An 18,917-nucleotide genomic window follows, 5' to 3' on the forward strand; every position below is an offset into this window, starting at 1 on the left:
AATTGTTTAATTGTGGCAATAATCTCTTCAACTCTTATTGGATGGCTCATTCTTTCCTTTTGATCACTAGAAATTTTCATAACTCTTCTTTCTTCCAAATATTTATCTATAAGTCCAGTCTTTATATCATCTTTAACCTATAATTTGCTATAGTAATCTAAGAAAGCTTCTTTGATTAATTTTTGTTGAAAAATTTCCTTCCCTCCACTCTCAATGCTACCAATGACCCGTGTACTCTGATGCTTTCTCAATGTGTAAACCAGCCATCTGCCCGGTTTATTAGCATTGCAAAATGTATTATATTTCTCAAATTGTAAGTTAGTTGCTGTTTGTTCCGCCATAAGCATATGAAATTGATCTTTCAAAAGTTTTATGGCTCCTCGTATTTTTTCATCTGTTGGATTTTTTATAAGTAGCTATTCTTTCTTCTTTATCTCTGCTTCCATTTCCAGTCTTTTCTTTTGTCGGTTTAATCTATGTTTAGAATTCATATAAATGAGTACCCCCCTCATATATGCCTTACTCGCATCCCACACCATTTCAATAGGGGTACCCTTATTCAGATTCATTTCAAAAAATTCTTTCATTTGCTTTTTAAGTTCATTTACATTTTTTTCATATCTAAACAAATTTTCATTTACTCTCCATGATCTTCTCTCAGTCTTTCCCATTTCAATTTCTATCCATACCGGGCTGTGGTCGGTTAGAGTCCTTGGAAAAATCTTTGTTTTTTTTGTTTTTACAAGTAGATCAGATGATAATAAGATAAAATCAATCCTAGAGAAGGATTTGTGCCTGTCTGAGAAGAAAGTAAAGTCCAAATCTTTTAGGTTATGTATTCTCCAAATATCTTTTAGTTCCAAATCTTCTTTCATTTCAAAAAAGTCTGTGGCAATTTAATCCTTGACTTTGCCATACTCTTTTTATCTATTTTGGGATCAATTACTCCATTCCAATCTCCCATAATTAAAATAGATCTGTAATCCCATTGCAGTATTTTAGAATACAATATTTTATAAAAATTTTCTTGTTGTTGATTAGGAGCATAAATTCCAATCACCAAAATTGGACCATTTTCTGTATGAAGCTCAATTGCTATAAACCTCCCAAAGTCATCTCCTTCTATAATTTTAGCTGACAGTCTTTTATTTATATAAATCACTATTCCATTCTTTTTTTCCGAGTTAGAAGCTATAAATTGTGTTCCTAATCTAGAATTTATTAAATATTTTTGATCTTGTATTCGAATATGAGTTTCTTGTAGGCAAATAATATCATTGTTAAACTGTCTCAGATAATTAAATAATTTCTTCCTTTTCTGTGGTGAATTTAGTCCATTCACATTCCAAGATAAAAACTTAATTGTCATCTGGAGCCTCTTGAAGCGATAAGAACATTTGCTGAAGGCTTTCTTCCAAGTTGATAGTCTTCGGCTTAGCTCCCCCCATGGCTTCACATGCTTGTGTACTCTTAGCTCCCTTCTTGTCTTGTTGTGGCTTGGACCTCTCCTGTTGTTGTTTTTCTTTGATTTGCTTATAAGCTGCTCGAGTTATACGCTGGCTGATCTTTAGCTTCACACGTCCAGACCAGGTCCAAAGCCACTTCTCTTGTATTCTTAGGTAATCCAGTTACAGTTTCCAGAGGGAGATCTAACAAGGGCTCATCCAGAAATCCCCCTGTACCTCCCTGCATTTCCATTGCCTCCCGCTCCATCTGTTTACACTGCTCTTCAGTCTCTTGTTCAAACTGCTTCTCCTCATCACTCTCCTTTACCTCCAACACTGAAGATGTACGTGGGGATTTTGTGCCTGTTTTAAAAACTGTAGAATAAAATTCTTCCGCTTTCTCAACAGTATTTAATCTATATCTTTCTCCTTCAAACCTCAATATTATGCCAGTTGGAGCATCCCATCTGAATGGGATTTGCTGTTTCTTTAGTTCAGACATTAGAAATCCAAAGTCCTTTCTATCTCTTAACATCTTAGGTGGCAACTCTTTATAAACTCCAATTTCCCTTCCATCCACTTGCACAGTAGAAACTAAGGACCTTTGCAAAATATCATTTCTTATTCTTCTATCTGTAAAGTATATCACCACATCTCTGGGCAATTGTCTCTGTTTAGCCACCCAAGAATTCACTCTGTAAGCTCAAGGTAAGAGCCTTGGTAGTACAAGGGTTTAAAGCACCCTGTTATTAAGCTGCTTAAGACCAGCTGCCTGCAATTACTGCAGGGTTCGAATCTCGCCAAGGCTCAAGGTTGACTCAGCCTTCCATCCTTTCTAAGGTAGGTGAAATGAGGACCCAGTTTGTGGGGGCAATAAGCTGACTTTGTATAAATATACAAAAAGGATGAAGGCTATTGCTGAGCACATTGTAAGCCGCCCTGAGTCTTCGGAGAAGGGCGGCATATAAATCAAATTAAAAAAAAAAATCCATCTTATAAAAAATCTCTTCAGGGCTAATCTTTAACATCACAGCTAAAGCATCAGCACAGATCCTTCTCAGGTCTTCTCTAGTATTCTCTTTTATACCTCTGAGTCTTATAGCAAATTCCATAGACCTGAATTGCATCATTGTCACCTCATTTTCAATCCTTTGCAATTTGTTGTCAACATTAAAAATTTTGTGGTCAGCCTCCTTCATTTTAGCATCTACTTCAGATTTGTATTCCTCCACTTTTTTATCAGTTTGCACAACTGCAGCTGACAGACCAGTCACCACTGTCATTAACTTTTTGGTCACCTTTTCATATTTTTCTTGAACCATCTCTTTGATTTCTTAGAACTGGACAGTTGATAAGACATTTGATAAGACATTTTCGCTTATGTACATACTATGGTACATGATCTAGTTCTTGTTTCTCTGGTTCATTTTCAATTCATTTTGAAGGGGTAGATTCTGACTGGCTTCAGATATAAAGCTTGATCTTGTTTCTGAATGATTTTAGAAAGAGCCATTCCATTTCTATGGGAAGAACTGCATCCTTTAGTTCTCTATGTCAGAATCTTGTAGAAAGTATTATAGAGATTCTATAGATGAGACTTGAGCAAAATGCAGAGCTGAGAGTTATGGGTCCTACAAGTAAATATATATTGTCATGAGCTTTGTATAGTAGCTGATTCTAGTACTAAAATTTGAGTGCACCTGTTTTGCTTTTACATTAATTAGAGTTGATACAGCTCTTATGCCATAGGGTAAAAGTAGCTGATTCTAGTACTAAAATTTGAGTGCACCTGTTTTGCTTTTACATTAATTAGAGTTGATACAGCTCTTATGCCATAGGGTAAAAGTACTGTTTTGATAGATTTTGGAACTAATTAGTTTAAATAATCACATTTCAATATTGGTCAGTGATTGATATTTTTATTTTGGTATTGACAAAAATAATGATTTGGATTCATCAGTGATGGCTTTATTAGCTACACATGAATATTTTGAACTCTGTTTAAGGAAGCAGTGTCTTTTCATATATTTAGAGCAAAATGAATTATAATATCTTTCTGGTTTGTGTAAATAAATAAGTATATCATTGAATTATGAAACATGGTTAGTAAATATATGATTCTGTGTATTATTATTCCCACATTTTGATTTATTTACTTTTCCTAAGAGGCATCCAGAGCATAATTTGGAAAAGTGGTATTTAGAAGTACAACCAATAAACAAAGTCATAAAACTTTCTTCAAATATTCAGTTCTTCAGTTCCCAGCAGCTTCAGAAAGCATAACAATTGGTGCTGGCAATTGCATTTCAGCAACATTTACAGGGCCACAGCTTTTTCACTGTTGTTCAATAATACAAAGACTTGCTGACACTCAGTTGTTTGTGCAAGGTATGATAAAAGCAAAACAGAGTTAATAGCAATTTCAACAGCAGTGGCCAGAACAGGTGAGGAGGGTAGCAGAAGGATAAGTTCTATTATATATAGTTGAATGATTGAACTACAGAAGTTTCCTATTTACTTGCATATTCAGGGGCATAATGTTAGTAATGAATCTTTTTCTTGATCCAAGGGCATGGAAACTTAATTCAAATCGTTGTAAGTGCTCCATATTTAGACATAGCAGCAGATAGGTTTTATGACTCAGGAATGAAAGGGTTATCTTTCATCTAACTGCATTAGCCAGGAGGCATAAAGATAATAATAGCATGGGAGGATGGCAGCTTGTACTCTGGAACAGTTTATGAGGAGGAAGTCTGCAATTACATATTTCTGGGCAAACATTAACCAAGACTGAAGCACAGTTTTGTAGGAAAACAACCAACTGGAACGTCCAGTAATATAGTTATTGAGCTCACTGAAAACATCCATGTGGAGCGAAAAACAAAACAAAAATATTATAGAGACTAAACAAAGGCTGACAATGGCTTTCTAGATATTCCCTTTGTTGCCCAGGGCTTCTTCAGGCAATGTTGGAAATCAAAAGAGCTAAAGGCTGGTATCCGAAACAGATCAATCCAATGATTAACTGATTACAGATAGTCCTCAACTTACTACAGTTCATTTAGTGACTATTCAAAGTTACAATGACACTGAAAAAAGTGACTTATGACCATTTTTCACACTTATGACCGTTGTAGTATCCCCATGATCATGTGATCACAATTCAGACACTTGGGAACTGATTCACCTTTTGTAGTGTCCAGGTTTATGTGATCACCTTTTGTGACCTTCTGACAAGCAAAGTCCATGGGAAAACCGGATTCACTTTACAACCATGTTTTTAATTTAACAACTGCAGTGATTCACTTAACAACTTTGTCAAGAAAGGTCATAAAATGAAGCAAAATTCACTTAACAAATGTCTCACTTAGCAACAAAAATATGGGGCTCAATTGTAGTTGTAAGTAAAGGACTACCTGTACTAGAAATTCATTCAGTTTCACCCCTATGTAAACCAAACACTAAGTTGTCTCGAGTTACAAATAAGAAAATATCATAAGCATCAGATTTACTTTACTTCAATTACTAATTTTTGTAAAATGATACATGCGGAAGTTTTATTACACAGAATGGTTTCCTCTGAATCTTACTCCAACCTTAGTCTTATAAAATATGTCAGTTTTCTGGATAATCTCTGAACAAGAGGAGGAAGAGGGGAGGGTAGTGCATCTATCTTGGCTCTATTTGATCTCTTGTCAGATTTTGCCATCAATCATAGTATCCTTCTGGATTATATTAAGGATTAGGTTTATAGAAGATAAAGGATTTTGATTATATGATATACATATATTATTTGCCAAATTGACAGAAATGCAACACTTCCTATTTAAAAAGTAGTGAAACAAGCAGTAGATAGCACAGTAGATAATGTTTCTGATCAAATGCCTTGCTGTTCAGTTATTGAAATTTGTAGCATATTCAGCAAAAGAGGCTGATAGACCAGAGGCATTTTGTAATAACCTAACTGGCAAATGGTACCGAGCTGATTTATTGCAATTAGCAGTTGGATAAATTATGCATGCAAGTGGATTATACAGTCTGATTAGAAATCCCTTAATTAAAGTGTTGACTTATTAAAGTACAATTCATCTCATAGTGTACATTTAAAATACTAAAATAAGTAAAGGCTGATATAAATTTCAAGTGACTTCCATGGTGATATCAAATCATTGATTTCTGTTCAGCATGTATTGGTACAATAATTTCCCATGGTGACCTAATAAATTGGAAGAGAAATAAAAGTGTGTTTTATCTATTGGTTTTAATCAGTATACCAAAATGAGATGAAATTAAGCCTTTGTTTTATCAATGTAATATTTTGCTGAGATAATGATATGCTGTCATTAACTAACAAAATATATTATCCTCTGTTCTGATGGCTGTGTGGAGGATATTTTTAGGGTGTTGATTACTAATGAGTGGTTAATGTTATGTATTTGCTGGCTTTCCAATTACTCCCCCTGGAAAATAGGAAGCAGTTTAAATAGGAAATATATATTTTACAGAACACATAAACTGTCCATAAGACTGTTTAAAAAGTGGGCTGGGAATGAGATAAAAGTAACATTGTGTGATCAAGAAGTCAACATTAAGTTTGGCAAGAGGTTCTATTGTCAGTTTAAACTTTAAGTAGGATAAGGGCTCTTAGTAGTCAATTTTTAAAAGAAAAGCACTGTCAGAAAGTTAATTCAGCTCTTCTATAGTCAGCAACTTAAATGTGAATGTTAGGATAGCTTTCAGAATATACAGTCATTAATTTATCTCTATCAAAGCTGGGTGGATTAATTTTTCGCACAATTAGAGGGTTTTAAATTATACAGCTGTGGGACTTCTGTGATAGAATTAAATCCAATTTTTTGCTTTGCCTAGCCAATCTGCTAGATTAATATTGTCACTTTTTTGCATTTCCACAAGTTGCTAGGTGAGTCTGTATATAATCATTAAACATTTCCAGTAGTGCTGTCTAGAGTGTCCAGACTCACTTTTTAAAAATCAAGTTCCTGTAAATCAAGAATCGTGTAGTTCTAAAATTCACGAGGGTCAGGACTTTCTAATTCTTGGGTAAAAACTGTTTGATAAATAGTGGAAGCAGCTAACTTTTCCTACAGTGTAGGAATATTTGATATAATGGTTAAAGGGTTGACATAAAAACCAGGAGACTGCAAGTTCTAGTCCTGCCTTAAGTATGAAAACCAGCTGAGTGGCCAATAACTCTCTCTAAACTCACCTCACCTCACAGGGTTGTTGTTATGGAGAAAATAGGAGGAAAAAGGAGTATTTTAGTTTTTATTATTTTTATTATTTTTTTTATTAGTCATATTTCTATGCCGCCCACTCTCCGAGGACTCTGGGCGGCTTACACCAAAGACAGTAGATTATATATATGTGTGTGTGTGTGTGTGTGTGTGTGTGTGTGTGTATTGGTTATCACCTTTAAAGCGCTCCATGGCATCGGGCCTAGTTATCTTCGAGACCGCCTGCTGCTACCGACGACCTCCCATCGTCCCGTGCGCTCCCACAGAGAGGGCCTCCTCAGGGTGCCGTCAGCCAATCAATGTAGGCTGGTGACCCCCAGGGGGAGGGCCTTCTCTGTGGGGGCACCTACCCTCTGGAATCAGTTGCCCCCAGAGATAAGGAGAATCCAAGACCTTAGTGCCTTCCGCCGTGCCCTTAAAACTCACTTTTTCCAGCAAGCCGGGCTGGCTTAAGAAGAAATTTTAAATGTTTTAATTGGTTTGTATTTTTAATCTTGGGCCAAATTTATATATATTTTAATTGTTTTTTAATATTTGTATTCCATGTTTTTTTTAATTCTGGCTGTACACCGCTCTGAGTCCTCAGGGAGAAGGGCGGTATATAAATTTTAAATAAATAAATAAATAAATAAATAAATAAATAAATAAATAAATAAATAAATAAATAAATAAATAAACAAATATATGAAAGTAACAAAGGCAAGATAAAAATAAAATAAATGTGTGCGGCGCTCCCAAGCTCCATTTTTGCTGGCAAAGGCACCACCACGGGCTGGTCCTTTGCTGTAATCAGGGCAGCCCCACAGGCCAGGTCTAAGCATCCCATGGGCTGGATGCAGCCCCCAGGCCTTGAGTTTAACACCCCTGGTCAAGGCTGTTTAATCTCCATCACGCTATCCTTTACTCTGGCAGTTGTTAAAATTAACCAGATCCAAAGAGGAGGGTCTTTTTAGGACAGTGTTTACCACCCCATCCTTCAAGGCAGAAGGCATCACCCCAATCCCTAAAAGACTACCTTCTGGATTCAGCCCATCATTGCTCCTGAAGGAACAAGATGAAATATGATTCAGGACTGCAAATAAGGGATTTCATAGCTAAAATTACTCTTATCTACTTCCCTGGACTGAGCAAGCTAAATGACTACCAGGTACCTTAAAATACTGGTTCAGTCACCCCTTCTGACTCTGCCCATGCGGAGTCTAGAGAACTGGATTTTCTCAGAAATATTGCCCCTGATCTCACATTAGCCTTTGGCAAGTTCTTCCTACCCCACAGCTCCACAAAAGAGTGGGTCATCTGAGATAGGAATGCAAGGGCGCAATCTGTGGATACTGATAGGATGGAAAATTAAGTATGTCTGCCACCCTTTTTACCATGGTGTAGGTTCAGATGTGAGTTCCTATTCACATTTGTTCCAACAACCTATGTTGTTGCTGTGGTTTCTCTATGATCCAAAGAACTCCACAGAATCAGCAGAGAGGCCAGAGGGATGAGACTATTGAGCAATCTATTTGAGATGAGATCAGAACAACGTCTTCTTCTTTAAAGTATTTTTTTTTTAAAAAAAGAACTGCAATCTCTTCAAGCTGTCTAATAAAGTGCTATAAGAAAGCAACAGAATGGTTAACACTGGATTATTTAATAAGATTGTGCTTACTTCAAAAGTGAATTAGAAGTGTTTTGGCTTTTGAGTGACTACTCCAATCATCTACTATAAAAAGGTTGCATCATGAATCAACTGCTTGAAGCAACAGCATCCTTTTATAGGATTGGGGCAAAGAGTTGGAAAGCTGTAATGGAATCTGAGGAACTTCTTTCAAATAATTTCAAAGTGTGCACAACCCTATAATTTAATTTCCTTTTTAAAAGATTTATTTCTGGACTTGACATGATTCACAATCTATAGAGCATACAGATCAGTGGTGGGTTGCTCCTGGTTTGCACCGGCTCAGGAGAACCGGTAATAGCGGCGGCAGGAGACTCTGCCCACCTGCCTGGAAGTCATCAAATACGCTCTGCGCATGCACAGAAGTGGCATGCGCGTGAGTGAAGTGAGGGCGCATGCGCGAGTGAACCAGTAGCAAAGGTAAGTAAAACCCACCACTGATACAGATCTATAGGAGAATTTAAAAACTACATTAAACCAAGAAGAATCTGAAAGTTATTGATTTTGTTCTTTACATTTTAAGAAAGAGATTTATTAATATTTTGTTTGTTATGCTTTCATTTGCAAAATTTAATATATGGTACAGCTTGATAATGAACATGTAGTCCCTGAATAAACTCTGAACTTTAAAGGGATTTAACTTTCCTTTAATTAATTCAGTTCTATAAGTATTGATTCAGATATGCAGCATATATTGTTCCCTTGTTTTACTCTTTATGGGAGGAAAAAGTGACATATTTCTTTCCTTCAATAAGCAGTTATCCAAAGTGGGAGAAAAGTGGTGTTATAGTTTTACATATATGAAAAAGAACAACAGTAATTTTAAGGCAATGAAGTTAAAATGCTCACACTTACAACTAATTTTCTCCCATTTGACTATTTTTTTGTGCATTAAACTTGTCCAATCAGTGTCAAAAACCATGGAAACTTTTCAAAGTAAATAGAAACTTAATAAACAATTGAATTATATCTTAATTTGTTATATTTTTCAAAACATTTTCCCCTGTCTATCTATAAAAATTGTAGTAACATATGCCTCATACAGAGAGTAACTTGCCAGTACAATAGTTAAATGCCTTGAAAATTTGTTTATCGATTAACTTGTAATATTTAGCACTGCCATAAAATGCATACATGCACAAGGATTATATAATTATCAAAAAACAAGATGCATCAGTGTCTACCAATTAGAAATACAATACTATTGTATGTATTGCCTTTCATACCAGAGGCAATTTACACTTTGGAATATCAATGGCTGAGGTACCAAAATAGAAACTATTACTCAAGAGTTCTCCAGCAGTCTTCTGTAAATAAGATTTGTTTTTGGCCTGATCTAAAATGTTCTCATGATAGATAAAATGTTAATATCAGGGGCAATTGTTTGACAATTAGATATTTATAGTAAATAGTTTGGTTCAAATCTATTTCTGTTATACTTGGGAAAATGTGTAGCTCATCTGGATAATATATTTTATATCCAAATATGCAGGCCAACAAATAATAATACTTTAATTTTACTGTCTTGATGAAGGAAGCAAATATTACTAGACAATAAGGAAAAATACAGGGTCATAGGGAATTAGATCTAAGGAAAACCAATTCTTTCTGGTCAACTCATGTTAAAATCAGTGGGACTAACCATGATATTCCTGTGGCTAGGTTGTTCTAGTTAAAATACCACAATGAATCTTTGGCACAAATTTTTGATTTGTGTAAATTTACTCTATTAATTTGGGTGCCTTGGGATAGTGTCCCTCCTTATGGGAGCGAAGGAAAATGCACTGTAGAAACATTTGTGTTCCCCTGCCTGGAACTTAGTGTTGCTTGCCAAATTTCTGCCAGACATTTTAAAAAGGCCAGATCTAAAAAACAATTGCCCTGAGTGCTATCGAAGACATGCTCAGAAACACAAAAGAGTGCTTTGCAGTGAAATGTGACAAATCTTATTTGAAAATCAAGATAATCTATGGAAAAATTGGATCAGAAGGAACTCTATGTGCAAAATTGACACTTGAAATTCATATTACTTGAAACAAATGTTTTTTCAAGGCGAAAACTGCAAGCCATGAAACCCTTGCAATGTCACTGGAACCTGAGTAGAATCGCTGATTCTCCTTCTTTCTTTCCCTATGTTAACTGTATCACAGGCTTGAAGCCAGACCTGATTTCTGAGCAAAGGAAAAAAAGACCTTTTTTGTTGCCGTTTTCCCCATAGTGTTACTAGTCATGGTTGCCATGGTAGCCAGTGTCCGTTCTTTCAGCATAAATTACTGGATCTCCGGAAGGAATTACTGTACTGTTGGTCTGCTATTTTAAGAACCCCTGTTATGAGATCCAAACTCTTAAAAGTTTAGTTTTGTTATTTATCAAGCAGAAGGGAAACTAAAATGAACTGTTCCCAACTTAGGAGGACGCCAGTGATTTTAACGTTTGTTTTGTGACAGCTGCATAGCAACAATATTTCTACAGGAAGAACAAATATACATTACAATCATCAGCAATATTTGTATGCCTGTTAAAAATGAAAACTGAATTCTAAGTGGAAGAAGTAGAAACATCATAAAAAGTACTAAAAGCATTAGTAGTTTTGCAGAGAAGTTTAGGGATATAATACTCTTCTGTTTTCCCTAGACCAAGCACTCTACAAAATTAAGATGGTTGTATTTTATTTCCATAAACTATGTCTCTTTATCTCTGTATCTCCAGGTATTACTGAACCTTGCAGCATCTTTTATTATTGTCCCTGCTAGCTGACATTGCTGGGAATTGTAGTTCATCAACATGAGTGGAAGTGTGCAGATTCTATATCCCTAGGCCAGGATTTACTTACTGCAACATTTTTTTTCTCAATAGTACACAATAGAATCTCCTTGTGCAGGAAAAGACACATGTTAGTAAGAAGAGTTGCAGTTGTTGTTCTTAAATTCCAGTTAAAAAAGCAAAATCCAAAGACCTGGTTTGGACCCAAATAACTTCAGTTATGGCATATAACTGCAAAGTGTAAAGAGAACATGATTTCAATATTTGCCTGAAGTCTGACTTCAGGAAATGGATGTGAGTACCTGGATGGAGTATAAAATTCTACTAAAGACAATTAATCCATGTGGGCATACCAATGACTGGCCTTGTGTTTAAGCCTGGTACTCTCAGACAATTTCTTATTCAAAGGAAAATTATGAAAACATTCAAAACATTATGAAGTCAATGTAGTATGAAACTTTATTAATGACTCAAAAGTGTTCTACAACATTCCTAATATGATCTGCAGAAAGTATGCCTCTTGCCTGTGGGTCCAGATGATTGACAGACTAAAGGAGTCATCTTAGTTATGAGGAAAGTGGGCTAAGTGAAAATGCCTAAATACCATTGTTTTCCCTATTTCTGAGTTTCAGAATAGCATAGTCTGACGTGTGGAATATTCTCCACCTGGAGATGAGAAAGGCCCCCACTGTCCTGGCCTTCCACAAAGGAGTTAAAATGTGGCATTGCAGCCACTCATGAGGAGTTCAGAGGAAGACAAAGCCATAGGGCTGGATGGCACCCTGACGGTCTCCTTTTGCCTTTACTAATTTCTAACAGATTTTAATCATCCTTGCCTCCTATTAAATTCTATTTTAAAAATTTTTTTAATTGTTATATGCTGTTGTGATATTTCAACATTTTATTTACACTGCCCAGAGTTTGTCTGCCCCCTCCCCGGGAAATGAGCAGTTTAAAAAAATGTGAACACTCACTCACTCACTCACTCAGTAGTAGCAACAGCACTACTTTCATCTTGATTGAGAATTCACTAATTTTTTGTCTTGATTTTCCATTTCCCATTTTCCTAAGCAGGGAACATTTCAACATTATTTTCTTCATATTTTCTCCCGTTCCCATTAGGGCTGGGAGTTTTGGAATTGTAAGCTGAATTCCTTAATTTTGGCATTAATATTTGAAGTAACATGCATCTGAATGTAAAGCACACTTTGTGTATTACACAATGAAGAAATCTATGTATTTGCTATTTGGAATATGCTACATAGGGAAAACAGTATGATCACAATTACAGTGAAGATCTGTGGAAGGTAAAAAAGGTTTAGCTGTGTCTCAGATCTGCGGCTTAAAAAATCATTGGCTCTTCTTCCTTTTGCACTTGCTTTTAAATTTGTCCTTGGCCATAGGCAAAAACTCTAGTAGCAGCATGTTTCTTTGATGTTGGATTTTGGGAAATGTACATTTGGGAAATGGATTTTGGCTTATAGTACAAATATTTTTTAAATGAAACCTTTTAAATGTTACAATAAATATGCACATTCTAGTTAAATCTGTTAGTCACTTCTGGCTGGCCAATAATAACACTATATCCACTTCTGTTTTAATGCTTTCCTGCGTCTATATCAAAGTAGTATATCAGGATTTTTTCTTCTTCTTGGATTATTGTGAATTAATAGTTTTTCCTTCTACACGGCCAAACAATGAAAAATTATCAGCTTGACTGATTTATGCCATTGCTCATCATAATCTGATATTTAAACACAATTTATATGAGTTTGAGAAGAAAATAAAATTTACAGAAGATTTATAAATAAATCTTTATAATATATGCTTCCCATCTCTTTCTTTCAGCATCTTAAATAAAAATAATATTGTTCATAGTAAATAAATACTATAATACTTTCCCTGGGTAGAAAGATAACCTGTGAACTCTGATTTGTCCAGAGGTGAGGCACCTACAGTTCTCTAGTCTAGATATAACTGCAGTTCCCAGTGTATTCAGACACTGTGAAAAGTGCTGAAGGATCCTAGCACTTGTTGCTTAGCAATTTTTGAAGCCCTATAAATCCCCTAGCAGAATAAGGTGAAACTGTGATAATTTTAATGTGGGTAAAAATGATTAGATGTTCATCTTAGACTCATTCTGCATTTTTCGAATTACAGCAGTTTACATAGTTGCATTTATGGCAGAAAGTTGCCATCTCTTGTCTTGATGCTTTGTATTGTATGGCATCCTCAGCTGACACTCTCCAGATTTGTTAGAATTGCAATTTTCAGAATGTGCAGCTGAAAGCTGGGAATTCTAGCAGATACATTGTTCCAATGCATTTGGAGCAGGCCAGTCTGTAGCTAGTGTTATATAAAACCATGGAATCCACATTAACTAAATGGCAGTTATGTTGTGTTTACCTACCCTACAAAGCACACCTTACTCCTCAAAGTATTAAGGACATAAAGTTTGTGATGTGCTAATGTCATATTGAAAGATATAATGTTAAGAACTTCAGAAGAATATTTGTTAAAGAATATAAGCATAGGAAGTTTCCATACATTAAATCCTGCCAATGGTTTATTTAGTTTGGTATTACTTATAAGACGATAATGGTCTAAGATTTGAGTCAGCAGATTTTTCCAATCATACAGGGAGGTTGCCAAAATTGAACTCAAGACCATCTTCAGACAAAGTAAATGCCTTATCACTGTTGTAAATCAGGTGAAATGAGACACTATAAAATAACTATTTAGCTTAATTTGTGATTCAGTGAATCCGGACCAGGTTCATTAGGGACATCCTCAGACAAGATGTTACCTTAGTTATCTAGCACAGAACTATAGATAAAAGAGGAAAAGAATATCAATTAAATGTTCTATTGTGGTAAGAATCCCATCCACATTTTTGTATATAACCTTAAGCCATGTACAGTAAATTCATCTGTGTAACCTAGGAATGCCATCTCTTGTATAAATTTACCCGGGGGACATGTATATTATTCATGGATACATTTGCAGCAATATTGTCATAAAATTGAACATTTCTATCTATGTTTGTGTTCAGGTCCAGTTGTGTGAAATTCCAATGGCATGGGATGAAACTGAATTGTTTTTGAAGCACTGTTATCTTTTTTTTAGAAGGAAAGCAACTGCAGGATGCTTCAAAGCAAAACTAGAATTATCCTTGACTTTGTCCTGTCAAATGTTAAATCAAACAGGAAGCATGGAGGGTTTCGCTTTCTTATTTTTGGCAAACGCTTTCCTTCCTTCCTATACAGTGGAAATGGGCAATAAATAGCAGGCTATCTTGTGACATCTTTCCAGGCCTCCATGCTACCGGTATTGGCAAGAGTATGGCTCTCCCTTTCTTCCTCCCCGTTTTAGAGTGTTGTTCTTTCCTGGGCTGGAAAGAAGGTCTCTCATTATCAGGGAGAGAGTCAAACCACAGAGGCTGGCTTCTGCTGATCTCCTGTAGCCCTGCCAAATAGGGGAAAGCCATAACCATATTATTCACACCACTAGTGGTTTTTCTCTGAAAACGAGACTTCCTTTAAATTACAGCACATGCACTCACATGCATGCATGTGCACAAAAGGCAGAATTGCGTTTAAGTACTATTCATTCATAACATGACCAAATCTTCCGTTAGACCGTGTAACAGTATTGATCGTTGACCTGCAAGAAAGAGTTCCAGTGGTGACAGAAGGAAGAAACATCCTTCACTTTTTCTCTCCAGAGAAATGATTTGTAGAAGCTATATGCTGAACTCTATTCAGTGAAAAAAAAACTTTCTACGGAGTCCATGAATTTCCATGGCTTATGAAATATAGGGAAAACATTTTCAGAATATGGATAGGCAATTTGTTGTTGTTGAGAAGGCCATTTATATTGAGAGTCACTTGCCAATTGATGGATGGGGCTAAAGGAAGTCTTCGGTAGAGCCAACATCAAAAGTGTTTGGGGCCTTTTATTCTTTCTCCCTTTGACACTCTCTGTTTTCTTTCTCCAGCATCTTTCACCTTCTTTTTCTTTGAAGCCTCTTTTTTCTATAGCAATATGTGGAACAATAAACAGATGCCTCCATCTGAATTTAAAATCAAGATTGGTCATTCTTGCTTTGGTTTTGCATCAAGCACTGGTCTTTTTCTTGTTATATCCTGAAGTTTTTTCATTATTCTCAAGGACTTCTCCCCACATTTCTGCAGCCAAAGTTCCTTTCTTTTGTAGGAAGAAACATCCTTCTGGGTTCTGCTCCAAGTGGGGAAAAAGACACTGGAAGCATGGAGACTGCTTGGAAAGATGGTTTAATGGTGGACAGGTTCACATGGCTTGAGTTCCTGAACAGAAAAAAGGGCAGATACAGCGAATCCTCGGGTTTTTATGCTCTCTCTGGCTTTGAACTTCCTGGGGCCTCGAAAGAGTGAACCAATCCTGATTGGTTGTCAGACTCCCAAGGGGTGGGGGTCTTAGCTAGTCTTGCTGGCTGATGTAATCTTCCCAGGTGCCATGTGGTGAGTTTCATCCTAGATGGGTCCTATTGTGTTGCAAATGATGGTCCATTGACAAAGATTGGGGGCAGGACAGTGGAAACTGCTTTAAAACATGCTTCTCCATTTCTCATCTAGGAAAACATAATATTCTGCCTTTTTAATATTTCCCAAAATATTCCATTCTTCTAGGAAAGGGGTGGGTGCTAACTTCCTACACTTTGTTGTAGATATTTTGGATATGAACTCTACTACCTATTGCAGAAGTACTTTTCTTCTCTGTCCTTGCTTTGCTTGTAGGCTGGGCTTGGTTTGCTGCTTTGTCACCTACAGGTATGTCCCTGGCATGATGTGGATGTTCCTGTAGGAAGAAACATCCTTCTGGGTTCTGCTCCAAGTGGGGAAAAAGACACTGGAAACATGGAGACTGCTTGGAAAGATGGTTTAATGGTGGACAGGATCACATGGCTTGAATTCCTGAACAGAAAAGGGCAGATACAGCGAATCCTCGGGTTTTTATGCTGTCTCTGGCTTTGCATTTCCTGGGGCCCCAAAAGAGTATCCTGATTGGTTGTCAGATTCCCAGGGGGTGGGGGTCTTAGCTAGTCTTGCTGGCTGATGGTCACATGTGCTTCCCAGGTCACATGCTTCCCAGGTCACATGTGGTGAGTTTCTGCTGCTATTGTGTAGAGGGCTAATCCTATCTTTGTTGGATCTTTGGCAATTCCTACAAAGGAGGTAGATCTTTGTTATGTAGAATAGACTGGTCCAGGCCTTAATGGCCCATTGACAAAGGGTGGGGGCAGGAAGATGGGAGCTGCTTCAAAACATGCTTATCCATTTCTCATCCAGGGAAATATAATATTCTGCCTTTTTCATATTTCCTAAAATATTTCACTCTTCCAGGAAAGGGGTGGGTGCTAACCTCCTACAATCCTTTGCTATCAAGGTCAGTTATATCTTAGTTGGCTCTAGAACTTGTCTCTTGGGAGCCCAGGAATACCTGTCACCATAATGAGACAACAAAGTAGGACTCGGGAGGAGTGGGTTGAGAACGTTTGTTCCAAATCAAATGGCAAGACTTAAAAACATTCATCTATCTAAATAACCTCTTCATATAGTTTACTCAAACTTAAGGTAATTGTTTTGAAAATACAATTTATTACAATAAATAATGAAAGTTAAATGATAGTCATTTTGTATAAATAAATAAAACTATACATTGGCTTGAATTCTATCTTAGAGTCTGCACTCTTTTCGAGTGGCTGACTGCCTCTTTCAGCCATTCCATTCAGGACAATCTGCTATTATTTTGGCTGATGTGAATATAGATGTGAACTATAGATGCTGCACTAGTGGGTGAAAATATATAACAACAACATACTGAAATTTTAATGATCATTTCTCCATTCCAGTCCTGCGTGTAGTTACTTGTTATGTTGCTACTTGCAGATTCTCTATGAGGCATTGCTTCTATATCGTCTTTGTTTTGTTAAGCTAAATATTTGCTCACCTCAGACCTTTGCAGTGTTGTTTCTGCTAGGATTATTTTCTTCTCTTTAACCTGGTTCAAAGACTTTGCAACAATAGTTCTGAATTAAATAGGTTATGTGTGTGTGTGTGTGTGTGTGTGTGTGTGTATATAAAGAGAGAGAGAGAGAGAGAGAGAGAGGGAGGGAGGGAGGGAGGGGATTGATAGATATAGATATATTAAATTAAATGAGTCCATAAAAATCACTGATGAGTGCTTGCAAACTCCAGAACTTTCTGTCTAAAGGAAAGTACCCTTTTTGCTTTTAAGAAAGAAGGTACTAAAGTATGTTCTGTTTGAAACAAACAAATTTATTTGTTTTAGTATCTTTCATTAAACTAATATATTTTGTTCTTTGAATTCCTCTAATTTCAAATATACATCTTCATTATAACAGGAGTTTGTTGCTGTAAGATTATATCAGTAAATTAAACTGCTATCTCTTGGCACTTACTGACAATAAGTTCTATTATATTCTAGTTTTATATTTCATTTAAAGTGCCCTGCTCTTTGCACTGTGTTAAGGACACAGTTTAAAAGTCTTTGGTACTTAATTATTATTCTAATACTTAGTATAATGGCTTTTTTGAGTATGTAAATTGCTTGTTATAACAAAGTAAGCCCTCTACATACTGATATATATATATATATATATATATATATATATATATATATATATATATATATATGTAGGTCTTTGGTTATTCGGGTCTTCTCCCACGTAAAATTGGAAGTGTCTTGGTGACGTTTCGACGAAGTCTCATTCGTCATCTTCAGGCTGGTGTTAGGGGCTTGGCTGTGCTCTGATTGGCTGGGGGTGTGTTCTGTTTGGGTGGGGGCTTGGTTGTGCTCATCTTAGTCTGAGTTGCAGGGGGATTTGAGCTGGTGAGCTGCGTTGTTGTTGTTTGGCTTCGTGTATGTGGCCGTGTGAGCTCTTCATGGTGGGTGTCAGTCTGCTTCATGTATGGATTGGAGGGGTTTAAAGTGGCTAATGATGCAGCTGCGGTCTGGCTTCTGGTCCTTGGTCGTGGCTCATTATCGGTGTGGGTTTGAGTCTGCTTTCTGCCTACCAGCCATTTGGAAACCCGCCCTTATTGACAAACGAGTCCCTAACACGACGAATGACACCAGACCCACTCTCATGAGAGCCACACAGGATGTCACCACCACACATCCACGCAGAAAGCAGACTCAAGCCCCCACCCAAACAGAACACACCCCCAGCCAATCAGAGCACAGCCAAGCCCCTAACCAATCAGAACAAACCTCCACCCAATCAGAACACAGCCAAGTTCCCACCCAATCAGCTCACACCCCCACTAGCAGTTAAAAGGAAGAGACAGCTGCGATCTCACATTGCTCCTGGAAGCACGAAGCCGAGAACACCAGCCTGAAGATGACGAATGAGACTTCGTCGAAATGTCGCCAAGACACTTCCAATTTTACGTGGGAGAAGACCCGAATAACCAAAGATCTACATACAAACACCCGCGAAAACCTGAGAAAACATATATATATATATATATATATATATATATATATATATATATATATATATGTATATATACATGTATATATATGTATGTACACACACACACACACACACACACACACACACATATATATATTCTGAGGTTTTCATGGGTATTTGTATGTAGGTCTTTGGTTATTCGGGTTTTCTCCCGCATAAAATTGGAAGTGTCTTGGCGACGTTTCAACAAAGTCTCATTCGTCATCTTCAGGCTGGTGTTTTCGACAAAATTGAGTTAGAAAATCAAGGAG

The sequence above is a fragment of the Pituophis catenifer genome, unplaced genomic scaffold, assembly GCF_029215685.1.
Source record: "Pituophis catenifer annectens isolate HBS135680 unplaced genomic scaffold, rPitCat1.0.hap2 SCAF_8, whole genome shotgun sequence".
NCBI classification, from domain to species: Eukaryota; Metazoa; Chordata; class Lepidosauria; order Squamata; family Colubridae; genus Pituophis; species Pituophis catenifer.